Source organism: Anolis sagrei, chromosome 7, assembly GCF_037176765.1.
Source record: "Anolis sagrei isolate rAnoSag1 chromosome 7, rAnoSag1.mat, whole genome shotgun sequence".
NCBI classification, from domain to species: domain Eukaryota; kingdom Metazoa; phylum Chordata; class Lepidosauria; order Squamata; family Dactyloidae; genus Anolis; species Anolis sagrei.
This window is the reverse complement of record NC_090027.1, coordinates 36,909,563-36,932,517: the sequence shown is the minus strand read 5'-3', so window position 1 is coordinate 36,932,517 and position 22,955 is coordinate 36,909,563. Positions and strand designations below refer to the sequence as shown.

General features: G+C 42.5%; 1 protein-coding gene across 2 annotated transcripts in view; it reads left to right on the top strand.

Annotated features, from left to right (window-relative positions):
• Positions 1-22,955, top strand: part of GRIK4 (glutamate ionotropic receptor kainate type subunit 4) — a 759,832-nt gene that overhangs the window by 436,354 nt on the left and 300,523 nt on the right. The window lies entirely within an intron of this gene.

The following is a 22,955-nucleotide window of genomic DNA, read 5'->3' as shown; positions in this document are numbered from 1 at the left end:
ACTACTTGAACAGTCTTCAAGGGCAATCCTACATAGAGCATGTTGCAGTAGTCTATTCAGGATGTAACAAGAGTGTGGACTACCGTGGCCAAATCTGACCAAAACAAGGATTTAATACGGATGCCTCAGACTCCCCCTTAATTCTCTTTCCTTACTGAATCATTTCTCCAAATGTTTGCTGGACCTCACTATTTTGTAACTATTATTTTCTGTATCGGGACAAAGAAAATAATGAATTTGTCCAAAATTTTCTAGGTCTGGAATAAAGGCATGCTAAAATGTGTTATTTGGATGACACTGGGGATATCTCCCTATGCATATTTGTATGCATGGATAGTGTACTTTATAAAAGATTCAAGATACATATTAAAAGACCAAAAGAAAAACGTGGGTCAAAGATTTGTGTCTGATATGGCACCTCCAGGCTACTTGGGTCTTTATAGACCATCACCAATACTTGGATTGATATTGAAAATGGAGAGGAATTCATAGAATTGGAAGAGACCTCGTGGGCCATCCAGTCCAACCCCATTCTGCCAAGAAGCCGGAAAATCACTTTCAAATCACCCTGAGAGATGGCCATCCAGCCTCTGTTTAAAAGCCTCCAAAGAAGGAGCCTCCCCCAGTGATTTTGTTTGCTGTGTACTAATCTTGTTGTGTATCAAATGATGATGATGATGATGATGTAACGTGGATGTAGCGTACCTGGATTTCAGTAAGGCCTTCGACAAGGTCCCCCATGACCTTCTGGCAAGGAAACTAGTCCAATGTGGGCTAGGCAAAACTACGGTGAGGTGGATCTGTAATTGGTTAAGTGGACGAACCCAGAGGGTGATTCTCCCCAAGGCTTCCTCTTCATCATGGAAAGAAGTGACGAGCGGAGTGCCGCAGGGTTACGTCCTGGGCCCAGTCCTGTTCAGGATCTTTATTAATGACTTAGATGAAGGGTTAAATGGCAGGATCATCAAGTTTGCAGACGACACCAAATTGGGGGGGGGGGGGGAATAGCCAATACTCCAGAGGACAGGAGCAGGATTCAAAACGATCTTGACAGATTAGAGAGATGAATGGCCAAGACTAACAAAATGAAGTTCAACAGTGACAAATGCAAGATACTCCACTTAGGCAGGAAAAACGAAATGCAAAGATACAGAATGAGGGATGCCTGGCTTGAGAGCAGTATGTGTGAAAAAGATCTTGGAGTCCTCGTGGACAACAAGTTAAACATGAGCCAACAATGTGATGTGGCGGCAAAAAAAGCCAATGGGATTTTGGCCTGCACCAATAGGAGCATAGTGTCTAGATCTAGGGAAGTCATGCTACCCCTCTATTCCGCTTTGGTTAGACCACACCTGGAATATTGTGTCCAATTCTGGGCACCACAATTCAAGAGGGATATTGACAAGCTGGAATGTGTCCAGAGGAGGGCGATTCAAATGATCAAGGGTCTGGAGAACAAGCCCTATGAGGAGCGGCTTAAGGAGCTGGGCATGTTTAGCCTGAAGAAGAGAAGGCTGAGAGGAGATATGATAGCCATGTATAAATATGTGAGAGGAAGCCACAGGGAGGAGGGAGCAAGCTTGTTTTCTGCTTCCTTGGAGATTAGGACACAGAACAATGGCTTCAAACTACAAGAGAGGAGATTCCATCTGAACATGAGGAAGAACTTCTTGACTGTGAGAGCCGTTCAGCAGTGGAACTCTCTGCCCTGGAGTGTGGTGGAGGCTCCTTCTTTGGAAGCTTTTAAACAGGGGCTGGATAACCATCTGTCAGGGGTGATTTGAATGCAATATTCCTGCTTCTTGGCAGAAAGGGGTTGGACTGGATGGCCCATGAGGTCTCTTCCAACTCTTTGATTCTATGATTCTATGAATGTATCTCCCCGAGGCCTGATTTTTTAGTGAGCTACTCCAAATAACAGTCTGTTTCTGTTGTTGTTTTTCTGTTTCTCCCCCTTTTCCCCAGACTTTGTACAGACTTATTGGAATCAGTAAGAAAGACTGTTTCACCTGTCCAAAAGGATGTATCATTGACTTTATCTAGGAGAAATCTACTTTGTTGAATCATTTAGGAGACGCTATGGCTTGACACCAGGAGAAGAAAGCTCTATATTTAATTGCTTGGGTATATTCTCTTCATGTTTTCACTCTGTACAACTGATACATTTTCTAACATGAATATGCTGACAGCATCAATGCACTTGCTAGTTTTTTAATGCACATCAATAGATAATTTATGCTCCGTAGCTCTTTAAGCAGTGAAAGGCTATGCTACGCAATCAGTGTTTACTCATCCATTTTAGGTTAACTGGAATATAAATGTTGTTTGTTAACTCTCCATAGACTCCTCTCTACACAAATTCCTCAAGTAACACTGAAGATTTGTGGCAAGCTGCGCAAATTCCAATTCTGGAATTAATTTCTGATATTCGCCTAGTGAAATCTAACTTAAGAGCAGGGGTCCTCAAACTTTTTAAACCGGGGGCCAGTTTACTGTCCCTCAGACCGATGGAGCGCCGGACTATAGTTTTTTTTTTTTAAAAAAAATCAATTATAAAATTCCTATGCACATTGCACATATCTTATTTTGCTGTGTTGAAGGACCCTTAGAGGGGGTTCTTTCTAGACCTCTTTAGGCAGTAATTCCAGGAGCAGAGAATGGGAAATCTTCCTATTTCTAGTCTGAACAAAATCTAAAATTATAACTGTAAATAAATAACAACACTCAAACATAGGGGAACTCCAGACAAGAAACAATCAGGGCCAGCTAATCACCTCTCAACAAAGGATTCTCCCTAAAAACTGTCAGGCTATGAAATGGTAATCAAGATGGCCAATTGAAACATTCATACCTACCTCCAACAGACAAGAGTTCTTTCTCCCACCCTGGATCTTCCAAGATTTTCCTGGTTAAAGGTTTTCCTCTGACATGAAGTCCAGTCCTGTCTGACTGGGGTGTGGTGCTCATCTGGATTTCTAAGTGGAAGAGCCAGCGTTGTCCATAGACACCTCCAAGGTCATGTGGCCAGCATGACTGCATGGAGCACCAGGGCAGCCTCCCTTGGACAGCGTGAGCCTGCCAAGGGAGAAGCAGGCCCGCGCGGCTTACTTGCGAGTAAGGGAGGCTGCTCCGCGTGGTCTACTTGCGCGTAAAGCACCTCACGAGGTGCTTTACGCGCAAGTAGACCACGCGGAGCAGCCTCCCTTGGCTGGCTCGCGCTGTCCATCGGGCCTGACGGATAGCGTGAGCCAGCCAATGGAGGGGCACTGTGTGTGTGGGGGGGGGGCGCTCCTCTGGATCAGGGCCCTTGGCGGGCCGGAAGTGGCCCGCGGGCCGTAGTTTGGGGACCCCTGCTTAAGAGGAACTGAATGAAGTGCACAGCCACAGAAGAATAAAAGATACACAGAAGGAACAATCTATTAATCATATATTATGCTTTATGTGCAAAATGATACAGCCCACCTTCCAAAAGGAATGAGATCTCTAGAAGGAAACTAGCACTGGATCACTTGAATTGGCCATAGGGAATTCATAGGGAGGAGGGAGCGGGCTTGTTTTCTGCTGCCCTGGAGAGTAGGATGCAATGGAGCAATGGCTTCAAACTACAGGAAAGAAAAGAGATTCAACCTGAACATTAGGAAGTACTTCCTGACTATGACAGCTGTTCAGCAGTGGAACTCTCTGCCCAGAAGTGTGGTGGAGGTTCCTTCTTTGGAGGCTTTCAAGCAGAGGCTGGATGGTCATCTGTCAGGGGTGCTTTGAATGCAATTTTCCTGCTTCTTGGCAGGGGGTTGGACTGGATGGCCCACATGGATTCTTCCAATTCTATGATTCTATGATTCTATGACATGTATCATGGCAAATTGGGTGGGTAGCATGGGGAACTTGCCCCTTACGTATCCCACAGGGGAAAACATCACTGCCCACCCCCCACCCCCCATTCTTCTCAGTGAAAACACAGGAAGCCTCCTGTGTTCTGGTTCCTCCCTCTTATGACACTTTCATCTCAGTTCAGGGATGGAGCCCCACTGTTAGAGACCCTAAATTGGGTCTTCTTAGGTCCACATCACGGGAGCATGTAAGGAAGGAGATAGTCCCCAAAAATGATCAAAAAACAAGGTTTATTTTAGTTTCTTCATGAAGAAGGCGGACAGCCTCGCAGCATACGCAGATACTACCCTTCAAGTGACTGCTGCGCCCCTCCTCTGTTTCTGCTGACTTTTATACTCAAGTAATAGGTCATGGAAAGTACTCTCTTTCCAGCCCCCCTCCTTTGACCTTTTGATGGAAAGTACCTTCTTGTACCTGCAGACTCTGCGCTTAACCACAACCTTTGGTTTAACCATAACACAACTACTTCCTATGTAGGCTTGAACTTTGTATGACCTCTACATGTCACATCTTGTTTCTTAAAAACATTTTCTTCTGTGTTGCTCCTTTTCTACAGAGAAAGGGTATATTTCTCTTTTGCTGTTAATTTCATTCAAAGCCCCTTGCTTAGCATTTGCAAATTTCACTCAAAGACCCTTTCACCACCAGAAGCAGATCTATATCATCTGATGGGATCCGGTTGCCTCCGTCCCTGAACTAAGGTGGATATTTTCTAGGGCAGGCCAATTTGCCCATGTGATGAGATGGTAAAATATTGTTGACACTATGATGCATCTAATCATTAATCTGCTACTTCTACTTCTGGAGATGGGAGGTACAACAGGTTAAAAGTTCATATCCTTTTCTTTTCATTGGAATTTAGAACTTTTAGTTCTGAGACTGTAATTCCAAGCCTTCATCCATCGCCTTCCTTATTAGCAACAGACTGCCAACTGCCATCTTTTCCTCTTGCCATTAAAAATCCTCACTAGGCAAATTTGAAAGCGATTCTGACATAAGGTATTATCGCACCATGCTGTTATACTGTCATTGTGATGCATTATTCCTAGCATCGCTTCAGCCTTATTGCAGGATTTTATTGCTCTCCTGATATTGTTGTGTTGCAAGGTCATTTGAAATGTGCTTTTTAAACACTGCAGATATCATACAGTAATGCCTCCCTTTCCTACAGCCATTCAGTAGCCAGTTCAGCTGCTGATATCTCATAACACTTTCTTCCATGAATGACCCATTAGTGGGCATGGCATCGGTGTGACCAGATTGTTCCTCCCTCAAGGATTCCCAAGGAAATCCTTGGCAGGGAAGCCCAGACTATGTCCAATATTCAGGAGACAAAGATGACTTATCTAGCAAGTTTAAACCTTCTTAACCCCTCCCTCTCATCTCTTTTCATCCTCCTCCTTGTTTAATCACCTTGTTGTTACAACATTACACTTTTTATAACTAATTCCATTGCAAGACAACACTGTAAGTAGGGCAAAAGTGGCATAATAATAACAACAACAACAACAACCCCCCATCGGTGCTGCCTTGTTGCATTATTCGCCAATACATCACAGTCCTAGACACTTGGGAAGTGTCCGATGTGTGATCCAATTCAACAGCCAGCAGAGTGTCTGCTGTGGACTCATCTTGTTGTGTTTCAAATGATGATGATGATGATGATGATGATGATGATGAACTGGACACAAGCAGAGCTGGATAATCTGGACAGGAAAACAAGAAAACTGATGACAATCCACTACTCATTACACCCACGTAGTAATGTCGACAGTGTGATCCATGAATGACGCATCAGTGGGCATGGCATTGGTGTGACCAATCTGCTGTGGACTCATCTTGTTGTATGTATTGTCGAAGGCTTTCATGGCCGGGCTGGGTTGTTGTAGGTTTGTCCGGGCTATATGGCCATGTTCTGGAGGCAATTTTTCTCCTGACGTTTCGCCTGCATCTATGGCAAGCATCCTCAGAGGTAGTGAGGTCACCTCATTACCTCTGAGGATGCTTGCCATAGATGCAGGCGAAACGTCAGGAGAAAAATTGCCTCCAGAACATGGCCATATAGCCTGGAAAAACCTACAACAACTCATCTTGTTGTGTTATTATTATTTATTTTCTATTACAAGCAAGCTTTTGGTAACATGGCATAATTGGATAAATACAGTATGATGAAATAACAAACACAGAATGGTTTAGATGATACAAATGGATAAGGAATCAAACTAGAAGACATTTATTATAGTTTTAATTGGTTTTTATATGGATTTTTATTATGTGATATTAAATGTTTTTAATTAATATGTATGTATGTGTGTTTATGGCATCTAATTGTTGCCAATCTGTAGGCCGCCCTAAGTCGCCTTCGGGCTGAAAAGAGTAGGATAAAAATATAAGAATGCTGTGTATATATGTATATGTGTGTGTGTGTAAATGTATGTATGTGTGTGTGTGTGTATGTCTACACTCAGGGCAGATTCCAAACATAAAAGGCAAACATTCAATGCCCGTATGCAACAACAATACATCCATACTAACAAAATTTAAGCAACCCGACATATAAACACAAATTGTAACTTAACAACTAAAATTAAATAAACAAACAAACGAATAAATAACAATCAAAATCGTAACTGTCTCTTTTCTCTGCAGGAGAAAGGAGTAAAATGCAAAAGGTTTCATGACCACTTTGTTGCCCCAAGTTATTTCCCTAGTGTGAACAGTTGTACTGTCATAATGTCATTGTAGTGTTACTGCATTATTACACACAAACACACAGCCTAATCAACTACAAAGCCAAAGGAAGAGTAGAGGTGTTCATCAATGTGGATCACAGTGTGTGAATGCTACTGTTGATGTGCAATTGTGATGGAAAGGATCAGTAATCAGGTACCTCCAGGAAACTATCTGGACTTCATTCCAAATGAAACAATGTGGCATAAAAGTGAAGCACAATAATGTGGTTCAGAAATTCTTAGCCAAATGACAGAAGTCAAAAAGTCCTATCCTTTCGATGCAGCTACAGAAAGGCTTTTTCATATTTCTTGAGTCAAAACAGCCATGCAATGAAGAGCATTCATTTTTAAATGTTGAGGATCCTGGCTAAGAAATGGAAAGGAAGGATAGTTGGATTTCAAGCTTTTGAACAAGATTGAGGATGAACAACCTGTGGTGGAGGCTCCTTCTTTGGAAACTTTTAAACAGGGGCTGGATGGCCATCTGTCAGGGGTGCTTTGAATGCAATATTCCTGTTTCTTGGCAGGGGGTTGGACTGGATAGCCCATGAGGTCTCTTCCAACTCTTTGATTCTATGATTCTATGAAGACTACATCCATAACATAAAATAATTTAAATCCTATGACTCATTCTATTTTTTTACTTAATTAATTAAATCACATTTCTATTTTAGCTACAGAGTTTCCAATCTTTAAAAAACCTGAAAATGACTTTTAATTGGTAGTTTCATGGTTACAAAAGAATACCACAATGGCTGTTGGAAATACTTGAAAACCATGTCAATACAAGGTTCTTGTGGGTTTTTTCGGGCTATAGAGCCATGTTCTAGAGGCATTTCTCCTGATGTTTCGCCTGCATCTATGGCAAGCATCCTCAGAGGTAGTGAGGTCTGTTGGAATTAGGACAATGGGTTTATATATCTGTGGAATGGCTGGAGTGGGGCAAGGAGCTCTTCCCTGCTGAAGGTAGGTGTGAATGTTTCAACTGATCACCTTCAATAGCATTTGAAGGCCTGCCTGAGCCTGGGAAAATCTTTTGCTGGGAGGTGTTAAGATGTCAATACACTTTGACAGAAATCAGGCTCCATCAATGAACCTTGGAGGACACTCAAGAGTGCATGTCCAGTCAGTTTTTCTTACCCTATTGTGTTTCTTATGTATGTTTTCAAATGTTTAAGAGTTGAAAACAATCTTTCACCTGTAGCTGTTGATATTAGCAACGTTGCAGAAATCTGAGGAAGTTTCTTCACATTCAGAAAAAAACTGTCTATCCTAGGCTAGATATGATTCCAGTGCATTTGATGGCTTTTCTGCAGTTGTATTTTTTTTCCATTTGCTAAATCACAGGCCAAACTCTTCCACCAGTGTGTCAGTATCTTGAAGGCATTTATTGTAAAAACCTGTGCACTTGGTCAAGTTGGATTTTAAAGTGCCAAAATTAATGGATAGGAACACTTGCAGTTCCTGAACTACTTCCCTTTCTTGAAGCTGACTACAGAAAACATCCAGAAATAGGATGTACACATTTAGTCTATGATATTCCATTGGTATTACTGAAGTTGCCTGGTTGTTGCTTTGACAAGTCTACCTTGAAGAGATATGAGGAATGTATTGTCGAAGGCTTTCATGGCCAGAGTCACTGGGTTGTTGTAGGTTTTTTCGGGCTATATGGCCATGGTCTAGAGGCATTCTCTCCTGATGTTTCGCCTGCATCTATGGCAAGCATCCTCAGAGGTAGTGAGGTCTGTTGGAACTAGGAAAAAGGTTTTATATATCTGTGGAATGACCAGGGTGGGACAATGGACTCTTGTCTGCTGGAGCTGGGTGTGAATGTTTCAACTGACCACCTTGATTAGCATATTATGGCCTGACAGTGCCTGGAGCAAACTTTTGTTGAGAGATGATTAGATGTCCTTGTTTGTTTCCTCTCTGTTGTTGTGCTGTTGTAATTTTAGAGTTTTTTAATACAAGTAGCCAGATTTTCTTCATTTTCATGACTTGTCCACAGTTGCATGGTACACGGTAGACTCTTGCAGAAGTGAGAGAAACCCTCTTGTCCTTTGCTGAACATAGCATTTGTTGGATTTTCTTGGTGGGTCTGTAGATAGTTTGTATGTTGTGTTTCCTCATCAGCTTCCCTATGTGGTCAGTGGTTTCCTTGATGTATGGCAAGAACACTTTTCCTCTGGGTGGATCTGAGGAATCCTAACTTCTCCACCCATAGACTCCACCAATGATCTTGCTGTGTCAAAGATTTGAAATTCTTTCACAGATTCTGTGTGCATCTCCCTGTCTTTTTCTAGACATTTTGCAGACTTCAGAAAATGCCCATTTCTACTCTTTGTAATGTTTTACTAAGATGAAGGGGTGATGGCAGAAGCTTTCTTAGCATGTGTATTTGGTTACTACAAATTTAGCCTTCAGAAAAGCTAAAAGAAGGTGTCCAGTTTGGGGAGAAATCTCACTGTTGTACAGAGGACTCTCTTTTAGTTCTTCTAGTGTTCTCACCACCACGCGGTACAGTTCAACAAAATTTAAAACTGCATCGCATTGCTCAACCCAGCAGGTTTCACAAAGCAGCAACAGGTTGTTTGCTCTTAATTCCAGGAAAGGTTTTCAACATTTTGCTCTGAAGAAATTGCACACAGGTGATACTGTTCCTTGACAGTTTCTGACAGGTGGAATGCTGCAAGTCTTTGCTAAGGCGAGATTTAGTGAGTGAGCACTGCAGTGGATGCAGACAGACATTGGATACATCTATGACATAATTGCCTGTGCACCACTAATATAACCACTGATATTAGCCGCTCCATTATAGCCCTATCCAGACAAGTATTGCAAGTTTAGCCCATTTTTTCAGTGTTTTCAAAAGAGTTTCTGCAAGTCCTTCACCTGTTATAGAACTTATCTTCACAAATCTTATAAAGTTTTTTTCTTATTCCTACATGGAATAAGAGTTTTTTTCTTATTCCCCCAATGACCCAGGGGCTCACTCCCTGCCCGCCACCCCCCATGTGCAACCCCCCCTCCTCTCCTCCTACATGGAGGAGAGGAGGGGGGTTGCACATGGGGGGTGGCGGGCAGGGAGTGAGCCCCTGGATCATTGGGGGGGGGACACGGGCAAACAAGTAAGGAAATGGGAGGCAAGTGAGTGGGTGGGAAGTGAACAGGGGAGAGTAAGCAGGGGCTGGTAGCAGTTGAGTAAGCAAGCGGGTGGGCTTGTGGTGAGTGAGCAAGTGGGGTGGGCAAATGGGCAAGTGAGAAAGCAGGCAAACACAGGCAGCAAAATTTCGGGGATGGGGAGGGTTGAATCCATAAAATTTCAGGGATGGGGAGGGTTGAATCCCTTGGCTACAAGTTTTGTTATTGTACAGGTGCAGATACATCATGCAAGGAATTGCAATCAAAGAGCCATTTCCCCACTGATGTTCCATAACAGAGAAGCCCAGGAAATCAAGACTATTGAAACTGAGGAAAACACCCATAGGATGAACAGGACTGTGAACTCATTTTGTGGCTAGCACAGTTCAAAGGCTTTCCCATAAATTTGGAAGGATTAAAGACTTATTTCATGCATGTCCCTGTACTTTACTGACAAGAATAGATGAAAGTGAGTCTGAATAAAGATTTTAGTTGCTCCTTAATTATGCTGTTATTATGCCGGTTTTGGCAAAGTATTCCCCAGACGTAAAGTTTTTAAAATCAACCTTTTAAAACATTAAATTACCCTTTTAGTCTGCCAGCGATAATGATAAATACAGCTCAGTTCAATCTCATTACCCACTCTGATTCGCGGGCTGGATTAATATTTGGTAAAAACTAACTACCCTCACTATAATCCTGTGGAAATGCAAGAAAATATTAATGGCACGAAATTACAAAATATATCTACTGGGAATTGGGTTTCTGCATAATTCGAGAATAAGTAATGGGAGAGTTATTATTTTATGGAGATGTGACTGTCACCCTCAGGCTGGAAGGAAAAGGTGTGTGGACATGTTTTGCACATCTTAGAAGGGCTTTTAAAAAAAGCTTTACTTTACCTGGCCTTGTTTCTATATTTGTTTGGATTTTATAATGCATAGCAGCATAGCAGCGACATATTCTACTTTTTGGAGGAAATCTCTTTTTCAAGGGCTGGTGTTTGGAAATACAACACGACCCCATACATATGGGATCAGAACTCACAGTTTGATATACCAATGCCCAACAAAATAAGCTCCTTCTAGACATTTTCTAGGTCCTCTAGTCTGACTGTATGGTATTTTTGAGCCAGACATCCTTCATTTCAGTAGGGTTCACTATTATGCACAGTTTAATACGTACAAGTGAAGTCCAAAAACATATCCAACATGGTTGTCATACTGACTTCTTTGGTCAATGAACTGCTCAATCCAAGATCCCTATGTGTATCAAGAATGTAAGAAGGAAAATCATGCATGAACATCAACAGTCAAGACCTAGATAGTGGGTGATTCTACTAGGAAGCTTATATGTAATGTATAGATCTTCTCATTGAGTAAACACTCACTATGTTTCCAAAGAACCCTGGAATGTAGTTGCAAAACTACTGGTTGGCAAACCTTGACTAACCACTCACTTGGTTATGTCAGAATTGCTTACTGCCATGTCTAGGTTTCTCCTCCTTTGTGTGAACCAACCATAACACAACAAGGAGAGCAACAAAGTCACAAACGGTTCGGGCCCCGTCTATCTTCGCGATCATATCTCCCTCTTTGAACCGGTGCAAAATTTAAGATCTTCTGGGGAAGCCCTCCTTTCGCTCCCACCACCGTCACAAGCATGGTTGGTGGAGACAAGAGAGAGGGCCTTCTCGGTGGTGGCCCCCCCACCTTTGGAACGCCTTCCTAGAGAAAGGAGACCGGTCCCATCCCTCCCCTCCTTTCGTAAGTGCTTGAAAACCTGGTGGTTTCAACAAGCCTTTGAGAACGACTAGTTCTAGCTCAGCCCCAGGTACTGTTGAATATGGCTATATCTTTTTCTACCAATTACCCAGGTTACTTCCTCCTATTAGGCCCCGGAAATGAACAGGCATAGACTCTACCTATTTCCCAGGCCCTCTACAAATTGAATTAGCCCTGCCCGGCCTTTTAAATTGCCTTGAACAGGCAGGATTATCTTAACTATATATGTGATATTTTGATCTTTTTATGCTTATATTGTCTTGTTAATTTTATGTTTATGCTGTTTTCTTTGTATGTATTATGATGTTACTTGGAAACCGCGCTGAGTCCCCTCGGGGAGATAGAGTGGTATATAAATAACATTTTGTTGTTGTTGTCCTTAGGATCTCAGTTATTGAGTGGAGCTTGGCAAACATCTACTAACACATGATGTATAAGTCATCTACTTCAGTTGGATTCTTTCTTTCAGCAATGATTTCTAAGACTCAGTGATAGCTTGACCCTCACTGTTGGGCTGCTCTGTTTTGTGTTGTGGGAGCCATCTGATCCTCTGGGTATTATTGCACTTTAACACCCAGCATTCTTTAGCTGTGTTGAGTTGTAGTCAACATGGTTCCCATTCCAGCCTTGGTCCTTGGGTTTTTGTTTAGAACAGTAGTGTCAGACTTGTGGCTCTCTGGTTGTTTGGGACTTCATATCCCAGAATTCCTTGCCATTGGACAAGTTGGCTAAGACTTCTGGGAATTGTAGGCACAAACATCTGAAGGGCCACAAGTTTGACACCTCTATCTTAGAATCTTCCCTAGTCTTGGGTCATCTTAGAAGACTAAACTAAACCAGAAGGGTCTTGCCTGTTTTCAGAACTGGTGATGGATTGTGTCCATGAAACATTCGGAATCCACAAAAATCATTAAAATCAAAATGGGAATTATTGAGCTTTCTTGGCTGATTGTAGTCCTTCAGCAACAGAAGCTAGAAAAGTGGTCATTTGCCAAGTCAGAGAGTTGTGTTGCCAACTTTTACACAAACACTAACCCCAACCCTTTGCTTTAGCAACAGCTGGACATTTGGAAACTGTAGTCAATGAAATCATAGAATCATAGAGTTGGAAGAGACTTCATGGGCCATGCAGTCCAACCCACTGCCAAGAAGCAGGAAAATTGGATTCAAAGCACCCCCAACAGATGGCCATCTAGCCTCTGTTTAAAAGTTTCCAAAGAAGGAGCCTCCACCACACTCCGGGGCAGAGAGTTCCACTGCTGAACAGCTCTCACAGTCAGGAATTCTTCCTAATGTTCAGATGGAACCTCCTTTCTTGTAGTTTGGATCCATTGTTTCATTGCATCCTAGTCTCCATGGCAGCAGAAAACAAGCTTGTTCCCTCCTCCCTATGACTGTCAACATCTCCCATCATGTAGGAGCCGAGCTGACTGGGGTTGTTGCAGTGCCTCAAGACGAGGATTATGGTTATATTCAATTTCCTACAAAGCAGGACCCTTTAGAGATTTCCATGATGGATTTTAATGTAGATTCTCAGGGGGTTGTGAGTGAAGAAGAGGGCACAGAAGAAACTGCAGAGAAAAGGGAGTTGGAAGATTCCATACCACACTCCGGGGCAGAGAGTTCCACTGCTGAATGGCTCTCACAGTCAGAAAGTTCTTCCTAATGTTCAGATGGAATCTCCTTTTTTGTGTTTGAAGCCATTGTTCTGTGTCCTAGTCTCCAGGGCAGCAGAAAAGAAGTTTGCTCATACCTCCTCTCAGTCTTCCTTTCTGAAGGCTAAGCATATCCAACTCTTTAAGCCACTCCTCATAGGGCTTGTTATCCAGACCCTTGATCATTTTAGTCGCCCTCCTCTGGACACATTCCAGCTTGTCAATATCTCTCTTCAATTGTGGTGCCCAGAATTGGACACAATATTTCAGGTGTGGTGTAATAGAGGGGTAGCATGACTTATTCTTCGTTATTCATCTCTTTGTTGGAAAAGACAGGATAATAAAAATGAGAGGCAAAGAGGAAGACCACAACTCCCAATGGGTTCAGTCAATAAGGAAAGCCACAGTCCTGAGATTTTAAGATCCGAGCAAGCCTATTAATAATTGGGTCTCTCGGAGGGTGGTATGAGCACTGTAAGTCAAAGCTGACAGTGACACATAACAATAATTTCATCTCTATGCCATGGAAAAGCCCTACCTGCTGAGCTTCTATGTGCTTGACAGCTGTTGAAGGCACAGAATGAGAAACCATGAAAATATGATGCGATTCCACTTTTGCACTGAAATACACTATTGTTCCAATAAATCCTATTGAATGTAAGCAGATCATGCCAAGAAGCTTTGACAGCAAGCCCCACTTCCCCTTGATTCAGAGAATGTTTGGCTTCTTGGTTCTGCAGCTGTTAAATGCACACTACAAAAATAAGGTGGCAACCTTATTTCAGCCTTTCCCCCCTTCTCTTCCTTTTTTATTCCACATCCTTTCAAGGCTTGTTAAATTATTGTTTTGCTTTGTTTTAATCCAGAGATCTATATTCCTGGCCTTGTAGGAAAGCTCAGCCTTTCTCAATTGTACAAGGCACGGAAGATTAACGGCACGTGCTTTGCACTTAATGGTAGGACTTGTGTGTAAGCAGAGCAGAAAAGGCAATGTTGCCTCAAGGATTAAAGGTGCTTGCCAAGGTATCTGTCTGGAGGAGCCATTCCATATGGTTCCTAAGTTGATTCTGGTCAGTTTTGAGTACATATCTCATTAAGAAGGAGGAGGAGGAGGAGGAGGAGGAAGAAAAGGAGGAGGAAAATGAGGAGGAGGAGAAAAGTTATATGTACGAGGTTGAATGAAAAGTAATGCTTCCACCTTTGTTACTTGGGGTTGGATGGGAATATTTTAATGAATCAAACTCAGACATAATCCTTAGAATGTGCTCTTTAACTACTGCTATTCACTTTTCCACATACCATATATAGTCAAGTATAAGCCGACCCGAATATAAGCCGAGACACCTAATTTGACCTCAAAAAACTAGGAAAACGTATTGACTCGAGTATAAGCCGAGGGTGGGAAATGCAGCCACAAATGGTAAATTTCAAAATAAAAATAGATACCAATAAAATTACATTAATTGAGGCATCAGTAGGTGAAATGTTTTTCATATTTACATAAAGCTGTAATTTAAAATAAGACTTTCCAATTCTGATTAAACCATCATTCTAACCTTCTTCAACATAAATGTGCTTACGTATCCTTCCAATAATAATAATAGAGTAAAATAATAAATGTAATAATAAAAATAACAATAGAGTAAAATAATAAATATAATAACAGTACTAAGTAGAGTAAAATAATAAATGTCATAATAGAGTAAAATAATAACTATAATAACAATAACAATAGAGCATAATAGTAATAATAAATAGTTAAATAATAAATGTAATAAAAATAATAGAGTAAAATAATGTAAGTGTAATAATAAATCTAATAAAAATAATACTAATTACAGAGTAAAATAATAAATAACATTGACTCGATTATAAGCCAAGGGGGGCTTTTTCAGCCTAAAAAAGGGGCTGAAAAACTAGGCTTATACTCGAGTATATACAGTAATCACCAGACAATTGGATACATTTCTGCCAACAATGAACAAGTTTTCTGAAGCCATCACGGAAGAAGTCGACACTCTGTTTCCACAACCCATCGTGCACAGATCTTCCAATAGTCAAGCAAAGCAATAATGTGATCCACACATTCTTGTGAAATGCCGATTATGCTTGAAATTTCTCTCTGAGTTATACGACAATCATCCTGAATCAATCTGTCAACCTTTTGCTTGTGAAACTCAGTGGTTGCTGTCACAAGATGTCCAACTCTTTGCTTGTCATGCAAGTCAGATGTTCCCACCTCAACATCTTTAAACTTACTTGCCCACTGATGCACAGTACTCACAGCAACACAATCACCATAAACAGTTTGCATTCTCTGATGAATCTCCTTTTTGGGGGGGGACACTTTTGTTGTCAAGAATTCAATGACTGCACATTACTTAAGTCGCATTGACCGACCGTCTGCGCAGGGTTCTATGCTTTGCCCTTTAACAACACAACCGTTCAATGCTAAGGCTTCCCGCCAAAATGGAACTGTAGAGGAGAGTCTACTGAACAAGCCAGTACCTGCCGCATACCAGTACTGCCATCTGTTGAGGAATTACGAAGGTGGAGGCATTACTTTTCATTCAACGCTCGTATTACCTGCCTCTCCTTATGTCTCAAACCACTACATCATAACTGACTCTTGTACCATACAAAAATAATCCTATGGACACAGAACTGTAAAGGACCCACATTCCTCCCTTATTTACTCATCTGTCCATTTTTGCCTTTACTTCTTCCCCTGAGCCAATTTAATCTCCATGCATGGCAGGGACCTGTTGCTATATAAATATATCTATTCTTTTAATTGCTTCATCTAAAAAAAAACATACTCACACAGGAGAGCTTTCCTTCAGGGGTTTTGTTTTTCTATTACTCTTGCTGCTAATTTAGTGGTGTTTTCTTTATTTTGCATTTGGATTGTTAGTTTTATTTATCTAAATTCATTGCCTAGTGTGTTGTTTCCATTCAGCAGAAAAGGGTTCTCAATAATCACAATATACTTAAGGGCTTCCACTTGAGTGAGGGCAGGCTCCATTTGAAAAAGGATAATGCCCTCAGTATCCACTGTAATGCCTTTTTCCAAATGGAGGCTCCGTGAATACCAAAATTCATGAATGCTGAAATCTCCATGTATAAGCCAAAGAGCCAGCGCTGTTCGTAGATGCCTCCTAGGTCAGCGTTTCTCAACCTGGGGATCGGGACCCATGGGGGGGGGCATGAGGGAATGTCAGAGGGGTCACCAAAGACCATCAGAAAACACAGTATTTTTTGTTGGTCATGGGGGTTCTCTGTGGGAGGTTTGGCCCAATTCTATCATTGATGGGGTTCAGAATGCTCTTCGATTGTAGGTAAACTATAAATCCCAGCAACTACAACTCCCAAATGTCAAGATCTATTTCCCAAAACTCCACCAGGGTTCACATTTGGGCATATGGAGTGTTCGAGCCAAGTTTGGTCTAGATCCATCATTGCTTGGGTCCACAGTGCTTTCTGGATGTAGGTGAACTACAATTCCCAAACTCAAGCTCAGTGCCCACCAAACCCTTCCAGTATTTTCTGTTGGTCATGGGAGATCTGTGTGCCAAGTTTGGTTCAATTCCATCTCTGGTGGAGTTCCGAATGCTCTTTGATTGTACGTAAACTATAAATCCTAGCAACTACAACTCCCAAATCTCAAGATCCCCTTTTCCCAAAACTCCACCAGGGTTCACATTTGGGCATATTGAGTATTCGTGCCAAGTTTGGTCCAGATCCATCATTGTTTGAGTCCACAGTGCTTTCCGGATGTAGGTCAGTGGTTCTCAACCTGAGGTCCCCAGATGTTTTTGGCCTACAACTCCCAGAAATCCCAGCCAGTTTACCAGCTGTTAGGATTTCTGGGAGTTGAAGGCCAAAAACATCTGGGGACCCCAGGTTGAGAACCACTGATGTAGGTGAACTACAACTCCCAAACTCAAGATCCATGTCCACCAAACCCTTCCAGTATTTTCTGTTGGTCATGGGAGATCTGTGTGCCAAGTTTGGTTCAATTCCATTGTTGGTGGAGCTCAGAATGCTCTTCGATTGTAGGTGAACTATAAATCCCAGCAACTACAACTCCCAAATCAAAAAATCACCACCACCCCCACCATTATACAAATTTGAGCATATTGGGTATTTGTGCCAAATTTGTAACAGTGAATGAAAATACATTTTGCATATCAGATATTTACATGACCATTCGTAACAGGACCAAGACTACAGTTGTGAAGTAACAACGAAAATAATTGTATGGTTGGAGGTCACCACCACATGAGGAACTGTATTAAGGGGTCGCAGTATTAGGAAGGTTGAGAAACACTGTCCTAGGCCATGTGGCCAGCATGACTGCATGGAGCTTTGTTACCTTCCTGCCTATTGATCTACTCACCTTTGCATGTTTTGGAATTGCTATGTTGGCAGATCCCCCAAAACTGTCCAGAATGATGCATTCCCTTGCTGTTCTTTCATGATGCACAGTGGTTACAGCTGATCCAAACCACATCTAACATATTCATTGTGATGTGCTTAACTTGTCTGCTTGGAGGGGGAAGAAACAGCCTTGGGGCCCTCAATCCAAAACATGCATTTGATCCAGATTGTAGCTCCATGCCCATTTTCTGCTGAAACTCTCTCTGCTTCTCTTCCTCTCTTCCTTCCTCCCTCCTGGCTGCTTTTCCAGTCTGACGTGATGCAATCCATTTGACCGCCCCCCCGCTACTTCATCTCCATCTCATTCTGCTGCATTTGTAGACCGGTTCCTAATTATAGCATCCAAGTATTATCCTCCAGCCAACAGAAAGCACACGCTTTTTTTAATGCCCAGAACTTAATCTAACCATTGATGTAATCGCTAGCAGGCATTTGCAACAAACCCTTTCTTCCTCCTGCATTCATCCTAGGCAGAAATTGTTAGTGGCGATGCCAGGAAAATTCCTTGGGAGACCTTTAAAAGGAGATGGCAGAGGAATGGATTGGATGACCGGCAATCCGAGCCTCTGCTGGCTTCCTGACTCATATCCATCTTCCCTACTCTGAGCTCTGCCCAGCTGTCTTATAGCAATAGTTCTCAATGGGCTGCTTTAGATTTTTCCTTCTCTCGTTCACTCAAAAGCTTACAGGAGATTGTTTTTTTTTTCTGGCTGGGAATGAGAGAACCCATAAAGCTATGAAGCTGTTGAGTCTGTCCCAAGGTGTTTTGCTGCCTGAGGCAAAGAATAACATGCCACCGGCTCCTTTCCATTCTATATCCAGATGCCAACTAGATCAGTAATTTAATCCTGAGATCAGATATTTGGACATTTACCCAAAGGCAGCATGAGTTTATAGGGAGGAAGGCAGCTTGCAGTACATGGATGGGAATGGCTAAGAGAGTAGAAGGAACTGATATGGTTGCCCAACTGAGATCTGCCTTCGGAAGCAGTTTCTTGACTCTTCCTCATGCTATAAACAGTCCCTGGATGCAGTTATCCACTTACTCTAACTCTGAGAGAAATATGAGGGTTGAATAAAAAGTAATGCCTCCACCTTCGTAACTCCTCAACAGATGGCAGTACTGGTATGCAGCAGGTACTGGCTTGTTCAGTAGACTCTCCTCTACAGTCCCATTTGGGCGGGAAGCCTTAGCATTGAACGGTTGTTGTGCCATCGTACCTGGGGGCTATAACTCTTAATGAGAGAGGCGTGGACGTGGCATCTTTCCCCAGGGGATTGCTTCTTGCCCTCCTATAGGAAACTGGAACTCCCAAAGACCAAAACACAACAGATAACTCGAAATGGTATTATTGTTCACAATGAGTTATCTTTCTCAGGCATAAGCTTGATGTTTCAACAGGGATAAAAGAAATATACTTTACAGTCTATGAAGTCCAAGGAGTTTGTAGCTGAGAAGCTTTTCCCGTTTCCTCTTTCCTCAATGGCTGTGAATGCCAGAGCAAACCACAACCCCAGTTCAAATGGCCTATGTTTGAACACTCAGGATCTTCCTCTGCTGCCAAAAGAACCGGTTTGAAGGTGCTTGAGACTTCCAATGTCGTTCAGGTTGGTCTGAACATGAAGCATAAGTCTCAAGGGTAAAAAACCTCAGAACTGGTGCTGAGAGGTAATTTAAGCAGGGGCTTTTAGAGCCAAGTCTCTTACTCACGTCCATCCGATAGAAACTCTGATGGCAGAATAAAAAGGGAAACACTCCCCTCCTCCAGGAAGAGGTGGAGCCAAACAAAACTGATTGGCAGCTATAATAACCAATCCATCCAACTATACATAAGCAGGGTAAAATGACAGGATTAAGAATGATACAACAGTTTAAATCTTGCAACTAACAGTTCTACACATAGGTGGCGCCACTCGTGCCGTCACAGTTGTGTTGTTAAAGTGTGAAGTATGGAACCCTGTGCAGACGGAACGGTAGAGGAGAGTCAAGAATTCAATGACTGCACGCTGCTTAAGTCGCATTGATCGGCCGTCTGTGCAGGGTTCCATACTTCGCATTTTAACAACACAACCATTTTAACAACCGAATACAGCCCATGAAGCTGTTTTAATAGGGGTGTTGTAGGCTCCCTATAGTTTGCTCCAGTAAGGAGCCTGGCTGCCGCCCGTTGTACCAGTTCAAACTTCAAGGGCAGCCCCACGTAGAGCACATTGCAATAGTCCAGTTTGGATGTAATCAAGGCGTAGATCACCCTAGCCAAGTCAGACTTCACAAGGTATGGTTGCAGCTGGCGCACAAATTTGAGTTGTGCAAAGGCCCTCCCGGCCACCGCTGACATCTGAGCATCAAGCAACAGCATTCAGTCCAGGAGGATCCTCAAGCTATGGACCTGCGCCTTCAGGGGGAGTGTAAACCCATAGAGCACAAGTTGCCACCCAATACCCCGGTCGCTCCCACGACTGACCAGGAGGACCTTTGTCTTGTCTGGATTAAGCTTCAACTTGTTAGCCCTCAATTGGATTTAGAGCACTGACTGCCGAGTCCCTTGACATGTATTCATTCCTGCCCCCACCTCTATATCTTCTCTGGTCTTCTCTGATGCAATAGACCTGCAAAGTGTTGAACCGCTACAAAATCTTTCAGTCTGTTTGAACTTTCCTGAAATCCCACCATTCCCACAACTTCATCCACCTTCCATACCCTCCATGAATGTTTCTGGAGCAATGCCCTCCCATCCCAAAATAGTTTAGAAGAATGGAGGGATGCATCAGACCAGTAGTGTGGAAGGAAGGATTTCAATGTAACAACTATAGCCATTAACTTGTGACTAAATGCTGGAAGAAGTAAACAGAGTAGGTGAGATATAATCAAGATTCTGAGTCCTGTTTAGCTCTTGAAACCATTCCTAAAGGTTAACCGGTTATCAATACAGGTTAAAATCCCATGGAGGGAAAAATAAATAGGAGGAAGGTGCATTCTTTCTCCTCAATCCTGCAATATGACCCAAGAGTGTTTTAAACAACAGATACTTGCGTCATAATGTGATAATTAAGAGCCTTGACCACACAGCAGTTTGTCATTGTATTACTTTAAAAATCCGCAGGGCACGCATTGAAACGTCGTGTCTGTATCTGTATGCATGCATCTGGGTTTATTCAATGGGATTTGAGTACTTTTCATTATGAACTTGCAGTCAGATGTGAATTCGTGTGCCACGTTTGCTGAAAATGCCTTGCAAGCCCATTGGTGGCCCAGCTGTTGCCATTCTGTTTTGTGTGAGTCAGATTGGGAAGAATAGATGCACATGAGCAGCTTGTTATGGAAACCGAGTGTGTATTATCTGTCTCGTTTATCTCCCTCTCAATTCATTGCCATGAATGCTATTAAATTTAACGAGAGATCTGTGGATATCTGCAAGGAAAGAAAGGACGCCCGCCTACATCCCCTTCTTTGCAACACTTCCACTGTTTTGTTAATTCCTCAACACTTGAGACAGAATTCTTCAGACCTACAGCAGTTAAGGACATCAATGCCTTGAACGCATTGGATCCTGACTGATCTTAGAAGATAAGCAGGGTCACCTCTGGTTGATAGTTGGATGGCAGATCGCCAGTATATACCAGGTGCCATAGGTCGCATTTTAGGCTGGATCTACACTACCATCTAATGTAATTATAGTTAATCTGTATTCTGAAAACTGCATTACATGACAGTGTACATTCATCCTCAGAAGAAGGTTTTTTGGGCTGTCAGGTTTTTCGAAACATCCGGAGATAATGCTTCTAGAACATGGCCACAAAGCCTGAAAAACCTACCACTGCCCAGTGATTCTGGCCACGAAAGCCTTCGGCAATACATTCATGTGATCACCTTTAGTCAACAGGCAAGTTGAAGGTACATACACAGAACACCATTAAGGAAAAAATCAGAATTATAATCAGAGTGTGCATAGGTTTCAGCATTGGACTATGACTCTGGAGAGCAAGGTTTCATTTGCTGTTCAGCTATGGAAATCCATTTGGGTGACCTTGTCACATACTCTCAGCCCCAGAAATTCCCATGATACGAGTCACCATCGCTCTGAAATGACTTGAAGGCACACAATAACTTAGCCTTCGAATACTTACTTAGGTGATCCCTTAGGTGATCATTGTCTGAATAGGATTGTCTTTCAAGATCAGCATCCTGGTGGTGGGTCCATAGGTGACTATGGATCTGCATCTTCTCCCACAGTGAGGGCATTGGTTTCCAGGTGGAAGGCGGTACTGGTTGGGGTTGGCTTGATATGCCATCCTCTTAGCATGTTTCCCTCTTTTGCCCTCTATTCATGCCTCTTTAAATTCTACAGCACTGCTGGTCACAGCTGACCTCCCGCTGAAGCACTCAAGGGCCAGGGCTTCCCAGTTCTCAGTGTCTATGCCAGAGTGTTTAAGGTTGGCTTTGAGCCCATCTTTCAATCTCTTTTCCTTTCCACCAACATTCCGTTTCCATTCTTGAATTCGGAGTAGAGCAACTGCTTTGGGAGACGGTCGAGCATCCAGACAACATGGTGGAGTTGATGGCGGAGGACCATTGCTTCAGTGTGGTGGTCTTTGCTTCTTCCAGCACACTGACATTTGTCCCCTTATTTTCTCAAGAGATTTGCAGGATTTTTCGGAGGCACCGCTGATGGAATCATTCTAGGAGTTGCGTGTGATGTCTGTAGACAGTCCACGTTTTGCGGGTGTATATCATGGTTGGGAGGACAATAGCTTTATAAACAAGCACCTTGGTATCCCTACGGATGTCCTGGTCCTCAAACACTCTCTGCTTCATTCAGAAAAATGCTGCACTCACAGAGCTCAGGTGGTGTTGTATTTCGGTGTCAATATTGACTTTTGTGGAGGGGTGGCTGCCAAGGGAGAGGAAAGGGTCAACATTTTGTAATGTTACACCATTAAATGTATAGCCTTCAAATATAATCTCCATCACAACTATTATCTGTTAAGGTCTGCATTCATTTTTGGGACACACTAGAGAAATCACCCTGCACAAAATATTCTCCACCCTGACCCTCCTCTCTGGCTAAAACCGACTAGTCAAGAACAACATGTTTTATTAACAAAGCTTGACAAATGATACTGCGGGCTTCTTCCTGCTGCCTCGCTGAACATTGAGATTAATGTTAAACTTCCTCTACTTCTTAAGAAACATGCTACAACCCAAGCACGCAACCGGGCAGTGCTTTCCTCATCTGCAGAAATGTACAAATTTTAGAGAATGGATTAGATTTTTATATGCCATGCCTTAAAACCGACCTTCCCAAAAGGAC